General features: G+C 48.4%; 1 long non-coding RNA gene across 1 annotated transcript in view; it reads left to right on the forward strand.

The window, feature by feature from the left end:
• LOC128780860 (uncharacterized) overlaps positions 1 to 8,898 on the forward strand; it is a 66,862-nt gene extending 57,964 nt beyond the window's left edge. Inside the window, exon 5 of the long non-coding RNA XR_011651194.1 lies at positions 8,097 to 8,898. This is a non-coding gene — a long non-coding RNA (uncharacterized lncRNA). The remainder of the gene's footprint in view (positions 1 to 8,096) is intronic.
• The last annotated feature ends 496 nt before the right edge of the window (positions 8,899 to 9,394 follow it).

Genomic DNA, 9,394 nt, shown 5'->3' on the forward strand with positions numbered 1-9,394 from the left:
ACACTGTGTTCTCTGACCCCACAGAGATGATGTTTTCTCCTCTTTTCCAGTTTTCACTTCCTGCCTTGAATAACAGACACCAAGTGTCCATCTCCACCCTGCACCAAGCCCCCCCCTCTGCCCTCCCTCCACATCGCGCGAAGCTGTGCATGGGTTTATCAGGAGCGAGGAGCTCCGATGACTCAGCCTGGCCACCTGTATCCATTTTCCAGCCCTTGCGCCTGCGGCGTGACCTCCATACCACAGAGCAAGATGTGCCCTCTCTGTCTTTGCTGAATCCAATTCCAAGAGAATTTTTCCATAGTTTGTCACTTTCTGAGAGGGCTTGCATAAAAAGTCCTTGTTTCCAGGGCAAAGCAAAACATAATCAATGGAATTTAGAACAATCCTAGGAAAGTCTGGTCCCAATGAAGAAGAGGATGTTTTCCTGCCTCAGTCGAATCACTACTTATGTGCACTCCTGGCCCTGCAGGGACCCAAGAGTCCTCACTCTTATTGGAAGGGTGTCCCAGAGCCCTCACCCCTGACCTTTTTCCTCAAGACAGCATGAAAGACCTTTGCTCTGGAGCAGAGCTCCCAGGGAAGCAGATAAGAAAGTGTCCCCGCAGCCTTAGTTATTCTCCCTGTGCACCATACTCTGATTTGCTTAACTGCAGCCCAGACCTCTTCTCTGAGTTCCAATCTCATTCCCCCAACTGCCTCCCTGACCCACTTGGATGTCGAACGGAAATCTTAACATGCCCAAGTCTGAACTCTGGATTTCCTCCCTCAGACTCCGAAGCTCCTTCGATTGCAGTCTCCACATCTCTCAGTTAATGGCACCACTACTCACCCAGTTTCTCACGCCAGAGACGTGGGAGTCACATGTGGGGTCTCCCTTGCCTACCACATCTAATCTTTCTGTTCTATATCCCAAATGTGTCTCCAGGGCCATGGCATCAGACCAAACCAGCATTGCCTCTCAGGTGAAAGACTGCAGTAGTTCCTACTGGTTCTCCCTGCTTCTGTGTGGCCCCTCTCCAGCTTATGTTCCACACAGCAGCTAGTGTAACCTTTTAAAAACATAAATCAGATCACATCAGTCCTTGCTTAACCCTTTGCCCTTTTCAGCTTCCTTACCATGGCCCAAACTCTGTGCATTAATGTCTCCTGCTTACCTCCCCGGTCTCACTTCCTGCCAATTTCTCATTTGTTGTATTTCAGCCACGCTGCCTTTCTGTTCCTAAAACACATTTTCTTTCCCACCTCAGAGCCTTAGCATTTTTTATTTCCTGCTGCTTGTACATTTTGTCCCTCCACCATATCCTTCAGATCTAAGCTGAAAGGTCACTTCCTCATAAAGCCTACTCCCAACATCCTTTCTAAGTAACTCCCCCAAGTTTCTTGTTATTCTCTGTGATTTCCTATATAACAATCGGCCAATTAGCAGTTAATTATATGATTGCATGTTTATCATCAGTCCCCCCTCCTTTTGTCTGTCATCTCCACAAGAATGAGCCCAGGCCTAGAGATGGACACATCAGGGACTCCAGTGGAGAGGTGCTAGGGGAACAGAGGCAAGGCCTAAGTTTCCCTGAGGGAAGAACTCGTGTCTGACCTGTTTACTGCTGCGTTTTTATTGCCTGACACAGAATCTGGAAGAAGTATTTGTGGACTGACTGGATGGATGGGTTGGTAGGTGGGTGGGTGGGCAGGTAGGTGGAAGAGGGAATTTCAGCCTTGGACAAAAGCTGTAGAAGCCACGTCCAAGGCGGGGGTGGGGGGGCATTAGAGAGAACAAACCCTGCGCCTGCAGGAATCTTACAGGCCTGAGTTCAGAGATGTAAACTATGTCATTTCAGTATCTGGATCAAGGAGACCAGGAAAGGTCAGTCTCAAGCACACCAGGCGACACCTGCCTGCATCATGGGAGGGAGAATTGAAAGGACAAGAGTGAGGAACATAGTCTGCTTTCTTCTTCTTCACGTGGGGCAGTACTGTTTGGGTTTGGGTTGATGAGCTGATGTAGGACGGTCCAGAATACTCTAGGACACGTCTACATGCGAGAGTTGGTTCTAAAATGTCAGAATCCCTTGTTGGAACGTGAGGGGATCTGCTTCTGGCAGGGAACGATGCTGCCTGTTGATTCCCAACAACACTTGCAACCAAGAGAAGAGAGACAAATGGACAGGTCAGAAGACTCCAATGCAGGGTCCAGTGGCACAGGGAGCACAGCCCGTGCCAGTGTCATTAGAATGGGCACACAGAAGAGCACAGGACCAAGGGACGAGCAAGGGAAAATAGAGAAAGCCTCTCCGTGAACCCTGAGCCAGGGGCTCCAACCCAGCTGCAAAACGGGCAGGTGCACTGTTCAAAGTGTATTTCTGGTTGGCAATAGTATTAAAGACAGCCAGTCCAGCAAGCAGAGATGACAGAGATGGGAGGTGACATAGAACCAAGTAAAGCTGATCATGGTGGAAAGGGTTTCCTTCATCAGGGGCCAGAGGAATGGCCAGCACATCAAAGGTGGTAAGTAAATACAGAGCCCTGACTGTCTTGGTTCAGGGAAATATAACCAAGTACACTAGGTGAAGCCCAGTCTGTGGATAAACCAACATAACAAGACAGAAAGAGCCCAACAAGGGGCCCAGCCTGAGGGTCCCCATGCCAGGCCTTGGGGTAGGAAGATGATTTCACACCCCATAGAATGGAAACGGAGGCTACTGTCAGGATTGGCTCAGGCCCTGGGGTGGCCTCAGGCCGAGAAGTGGGAAACGCAGTGCCGGCAGTCACACAGACGCAGAAACAGCAAGCTGCACTCAGAACTGGCAGCATCCTGGGGAACCTTAGCGTACACTTCCCACATCAAGATGGTGGAGAAAGGAAAATGTCATTGCCGGGAGATCTGAAGGATCACCAGGAGACGGCAGATTTCCTTCCCTTGGGGTCTTTCAGGAGCTACTCTCTGGCCTGGCTTGGGAACTCTCCTCTCAAGCCTCAGGGAAAAGCCTCTCCACCAAAGGCCATTTTTGACTCTCTGATTCCCTAGTTTGAGCAGGGACTCAAGAGAAAGAGGCACCTCCTGCCTGCCCTGCGCTGGCCTTTCCTGCATTCTGTCTTGAAGCAGCCTCCAGGTGAAGAAGATAAGAGTAAGGGGTCATCTCTCTCCCAAGATCCTCACACCCTTGAGAGAAGTTGCCCCATTGGGAGCCTATGACACACACCTTCTGATGGCCTCCCCAAGGCGTCCAACTTCCCACTAGTGTGGGCTCCCAAGCTCACTCCAAGGCCCACCAACAAAATTCCCTATAATCACTACTGCTCATTCTGCAGCTGCTCCCAAAGCAAAACTGCATAGACAGAGTCTGTTTCACAACTATTGGCTTCACATCAGGACCAAGGGAACAGGGTGTATTAGAAAGAGCACTGGGCTGGGAGTTAGGAGCTCTGGGCCGAGCCCTGCTCTAACACTGACCGGGGAGCTGCCATGTCCTTGCCCTGTCTCCCTCCAAAGGTGGGGTCGGGGTCAGAGGGATTTGTGTGGTACTGAAAGCACTGCACATGAAGAAGAGCCCCCAGGCGTAGGATCTCAGGAGGGCTCCTCTGAACCACACCTACACATGCGACTGATCCCTAGCCATAACTAACTTTACCAGGAGTGAGCCTGTCACCTTCCAAGGCCAATTATGACCTTGTCCCAAGGAATTTAGAACTGGAGAAAGAAGAGAGAGAAAAAGAGGCTCTCGTGAACCCAGGAGCAGCGGGGCATTCAAGTTTTCTTGCCATGGAGTCTGGACAGTAGAGAAACCCAATCTGCAGGGAGAAGGGAAGATGGAACAAATACGCAGATGTGAGGGGCAAAGAGAGCCTCTGGACGTTTCGTTCTGGCTCCAGGTCTCCCTGAAGCCCAGCTGTATCTTCTGTTAAGCTGGCTTTTAAAAATGGGCCCCTCGTGCCCTGGCCAGGTAGCTCAGTTGATTGCAGTGTTGTCCCCGTACACCAAAAGGCTGTGAGTTCAATTCCTGGCCAGGGCACATACCTAGGTTGTAGGTTCCATCCCCAGTCAGGGTGCGTACAGGAGGCAATGGATCAATGTTTCTCTCTCACACTGATGTTTCTCTCTCTTTCTCCCTTCCCCTCTCTCTCTCTCTCTCTTTCACTCTCTCTCTCTCAGTAAACATATCCTTGGGTGAGGAATTTTTAAAATATTTTTTAACTAGGTCCCACTTTGATCCCAAGTCTCCTGATTGCTTCAAAGTGGTGAGAGCTGATGGGCTGTCGTGCACCCTGCTCATCAGTCGCATTATCTGGCGGGGCCTGTCTGCCAGTGCTCTGTGTCCTGGCAGGCTCGGGACAAGCCCTGGTTCATATCTGCATCTCACCCTCAAGGCACGACCCAGCCCAGGGCTTTGGCCATGGTAGGTGTTTGGTCAACTTTTTGTCAGATTGAGACTAAATCCCAAGACATCCATTCCTCGGTGAGGCGTGTTCCGCAGAGCCGTCTGGGCAGTTCTCCCTCCCTGGGCAAGGCTGTCGTTGCTGTCAGCCTCACAGCCTGTCCACAGTGAAGCTATGACCTACCCAAGCCCTTCCGGCCCTGCAATCTGTGACCCTGCCTGAGCCCAGGACTCAACCCCTGATGCAGCCAGCCCACAACTTCCCAAGTTTTATTTTTATTAACCCAACTGGAAAATTGGACTTCATTCAGGATTGTGCTGAAAACCAGATGCTGAGTTCTGGTTTCCTAGATAAACACATTGCAATAATATGCATCTACCCATGAAATGCTCTCTGTGGCGGCACGTGGCAGCTCTCCAGAAGAAAGAAAAACAGTGTCGAAGCTACATTTGAGGCTTCTCACTCCCCCTCCTGGCCAGAGGGTGGTGACCAGAGCCAAGTTTTTTGTTGGCCTCACTGCAGGCCAGCTCCCCTTCTGCTGGCTCCCCTAGCCCTCTCTGCATCTCTGGCCAGGAACTTAACAGCTTCTAGAAAGAACTCAAGCCTTCCCCAATTCCCTTGCCTGGATGGAGACCCTTCCTCGGAGATCCCACCGCACCCTATGTTGACCCCAGTTCTAGCAGTGATAAGATACCCCTGTGATAGTTTGGCTCCTCTGGTTCCTCCAGAACAGCCCAGAAGTTCTTGGGGTTGAGGAACGGGGCCTTGTTCTCTCTGGCGCAGAGCAGGTGAAGACAGTTGTTAATGACGCTGAATGAATGAACAAAATGGAGTGTGTGGACGAGCAAGAGGGCTGCACATGTGGAGGAGGCATGGGCTTCAGGAATGTTGTTGAGGTCTGCTTTCCTCTGGCCTGAGTGTCTTCACTGATTGATGTGTCCAACGTTCATTGAGCTTTTACTTTGCGCTTGGTGTGGGGATAAGAAGGACCGTGGCACATCCCTGCCCTCAAGGAGCCCGCCACCTGGTAGAAGAGACAGACCCAAAAGCAGTGTGAGGTTTCCTTTCCCCCTTGCCCACTTCTTTCCACACCTAAGTCCACCATCTCTTGTGAAGAAGGCTTGTCTGGATAGTGATAAAATTTATGACAGAAGCCTTAACCTGGGCAGCAACTGGAAGGGCTTGTGGGAGGAGTCAGCCCACCCTATGTTACTGTGAGACCCCTGCAAGAAGAATTCTATGTTTATAGCAGAGCTTCAGGGTTGTAACAGCCCCTCCCCCATCTTCCTTTTCCCCTCTGTAAAAGGGGTTTCCTGCTTCTTTCTCCTCCTCTTCCTCTACGTGACTCATCATGGCTACATGCACTGGATTGTGATCTTTTCTTTTTGAAAAAGTAATACTTTTTGGTGACAGAATATCTAGTCCAACAAGAGTCACAGTACAGTGACAGAAACCCTGTTAGCATAAAAAACCCGGACTACAGAGGGCAATCAACATTGAAAAGAGGACGACTTGTTTTATGGGGGCTTCTCTCTCATGATTTTGAAAGACATTGAGACCTGACTATTTTAGGATATGATGCCACAACCCCGGAATGGCGTTGGGACCCTGGGGAAGGTCACAGAGTGGAAAAAGAGGCAGTGGAGTATAAGAGAGGGGAGGAGAGCAAAGGGATCTCCCATTTGTCTGTCTAAGGCTACCTCTGTAGGAACCGATGAGGGACCTGATGAGAAAATTAAATACATGTTTTGCTGCATCCTCTGGACTCCACAGGTATTTGTGAATCCCTGATGGTAAGAGGTGTTTCCGGTGGGGGACTGTACCCACCCCACACCCCACCCAGGCTGTATAAGAACAGGCCAAGATTTACGGAGACACTTCCAATCGGGCATCACTGGGAATGTATAAGGAGCACAGAGGAAGGGAGGGCTTCTTGGGGGAGCCGTGCCTTCACTGAGGAGTATATGCAGTCTGGCGTTTGGGTTCAAGCCCTGCCGTAGTCCTCCTTGCTTATCTCCTTGGCCTTTCTGCAGCTCAGCTGCTCAAGGTGAGCAGTAAACATCCTATTACATTGTGCATGTGGGGGAGATGGGGGAGGATGAGCACGTGGATTCACAGAACTGCCAGGGAAATAACAATTACAACCCCAGCTGTTGTTGTCGGGGACATTTTTCTTCGACCAAGTCACAGAACTGCAGGTCTGCTCCAGTCCACGTGGTGTTGCTGTGCTCTGAGGACAGTCAGGTCCCGGAGAGGCAGGCGGTCAGCTGCTGCCCCTCTCCCGGACGTGGGGCGCTGATCCAGGGATCATCAGGGCAGCCTGGACAGAGGTCAGATCTTCCTCCAGGAGGATAAGGAGAGGGGAGCAGATTTCTTGGTCACCTCGAAGAGAGACATAAAAGTCAACAAATACCAAAAGGCTCTATTTATGTAATAAAGTGTAATCAATGTAACTGCAAATTAGATCATTCACTTTTTCATATGGGAAGAGAGTTGTGTTATGACTAAAAGGACTGAAGTTACACTTAGGAAATCTACACCATTGTTATGGTGGTAGCTAGGAGGACCATTTTTCGTTATAAAGGACAGACCACACCACCATTTTTAGTGTATTTCAGACTTCTGTGTAACTGCCTCCTAGGAATGGCAGAATTAATCTCCTTTTAATCTAAATGAATGACAATTACTGTAGAGGGACTCAATTGAGGGCCATGAGATTCCCAGACCCCAGAACCCAGGCCTGGGTGCCCTGCTCTGAAAGACGGAACCTGAGGGCTGCTTCAGAGCACCCACTAAGCCACATTACATCTTCAAATGTCCTATGTATATCCTTAATCCAATTTTCTAATGGCACTTTTGCCTTTTTATAGCTTTATAGTTGCTATATACTTTTATGAATCTTGATATTTTATTATATATATATTGCAAGTCTTTCCCCCCACTCTGCCATTTATTTTTCTAATTGCCACCTCAGTCTATGTATGAGTTCGCCGTTTGTCTGTCTGGGACTGTCAGCTTTTCTCAAAGAAATAAGACTGTAAGAGAAACTTGGAGAGAACAGGGTAGAGCTCAAAGAGAGAGGAGCGGAGACTCAGAGAGGTGGGCAGGACTGGAGAAGAGGAGGGGCATACAGAGAAACACCGGAACTGGAAAGAGAGGGACAGAGACCCTTTTGTGTTCGTAACTTGTTTATGTTGTTTTAGGTCTCACAAAGTGTTCAAAATTATGAGTTAAATCTGCCGACCTCTTCCAGGCTTCTAAATTTTTGTGTCTTACTTAAAATGGTCTTCACCACCCCAAAATTGAAAAAATACTTTCATATATTTTGTTCTAAAATGTTTTACTTTTGTTCTTTAGTATTACTTCCTCGTTTGAATTTTACTTTTGTGTATATGTAGAATAGGAATATAACTTAACTCTTTTCCATGTGGATATCTAATAACACCTCTTATTATATAACTCACCCTTACTCCCCCTCCCTTTATCCTCTCATTTAAAATACCATGCCTATTATGTACCAAACTCCCACGTATAGATGAGTCTATTTATGGACACTCGATTCTGTTCTGTTGGATTATTTGTCTATTCCTGTGCCAAAACCACAATGTTTTAGTCACTGTCGCTTTATAGTATATTTTAATATTTGATAGGAGAAATTCTTCACCATTGTTTCTTTTTTTCAAAATATGCTTGGCTTGGCTGTGTCTTTTCTCTTCCAGATGAACTCAAGAATCAGCAGTCAAGTTTCATAAGATGTTCAGAACAGATTGAATACTCTGTTTCTAAATGTTCCTCCTTATCTAATTACTGATGTGTTTCTCCTTCTCCCCACCCCACCTCCTGGAAGTGGTACATGTGGTCATTAGCAAGGCACTCCCAAAATTCTAAGAATTAAACTATTATAAGCCCCATGTTCTAAATAAAGCTAAAAACATATAAAAAGCAATAGCAACTCCTGGGGTCAGGAGTAAGAAGAGTGAAATCTAATTGATTAGGTTTAACAAAACTATTTTTAAAATAAAATGAATTGACCAATCATAGAGGGTAGTGGTCCGTCATACAGGTAGAGTCAGAAAGTATGAGCGCGGAAGGAAGCAGAGACAGCACCCGCTTCAGGACTGGCCACATACAGGGGTGGGGGTAAAGTACACCATATGCTACCTGTGCCCCCACCTGTATCCCCTTAGTACTGCATATTTCAGTTGCCCACCAAACTGTCTCCCAACTGCCACATCTTCACCTGAGGATTTACCTGGCCATCAGAGCCCGTTCAATCCACTTATGCAGTAGGCTGGATCTGTCAGCACATTTAGCTCCTGACCCCACCCCGCGTCAGGAGCACCACTCATCCAATGACTGGTGAGAGCTGATGGGTAAAGAGCCCAGGTCTCTTGCCCCTGGAGTGCTTTAACACTGAGCTGCACATTGTGCGCTGTCTCTCAGCGTCCCCAGTGAGCTTCAGTTCCAGTTGCTCACGCAGGTACCTTGTTAGGCAACATACCTGTGTTGGCTTCCTTCCCTTCTTTGTTTCACTTCCCCACTCTGCTCCCACTGTTTCCTGGGACCACCTCCCAAATAAACTCCTTGCACTCAGATCATTGTTTCAGAGTTGCTTTTGGGAAGACCTGAACAGTGTCAGTCCTTGACCCGAGACCTTACCTGGCCAGCTTCCGGGGCAGGTCTTCCTGCATCCTGGATATGAGGGGAACAATGACTGATCGCAGCCTGTTGCCCTCAAACCCCACCACCATAAAACTCTCTCCCCTTACTCTATTCCTCGCCCACCAGGCAACCTCCTGATTATGACCTGGCTTCCCTTATGGTTTTTCTATAGAAAAAAAAAGGGCGTAGTGACTAGAAGCAGCAAGTGTCTAGTCCCCAAATTCTACATTTTCATTGGCAATAAACACCCGGCTAGTGATTTACCGAACAAACTCTTACGAGCTTGGACAATGAAACCCTGTTCTGAGTGAGAAGGAACCCCTCTCAGTATTCGTGAAATCGCATTTCCCCGCCT

Source organism: Desmodus rotundus, chromosome 5 (genome assembly GCF_022682495.2).
Source record: "Desmodus rotundus isolate HL8 chromosome 5, HLdesRot8A.1, whole genome shotgun sequence".
NCBI classification, from domain to species: Eukaryota; Metazoa; Chordata; class Mammalia; order Chiroptera; family Phyllostomidae; genus Desmodus; species Desmodus rotundus.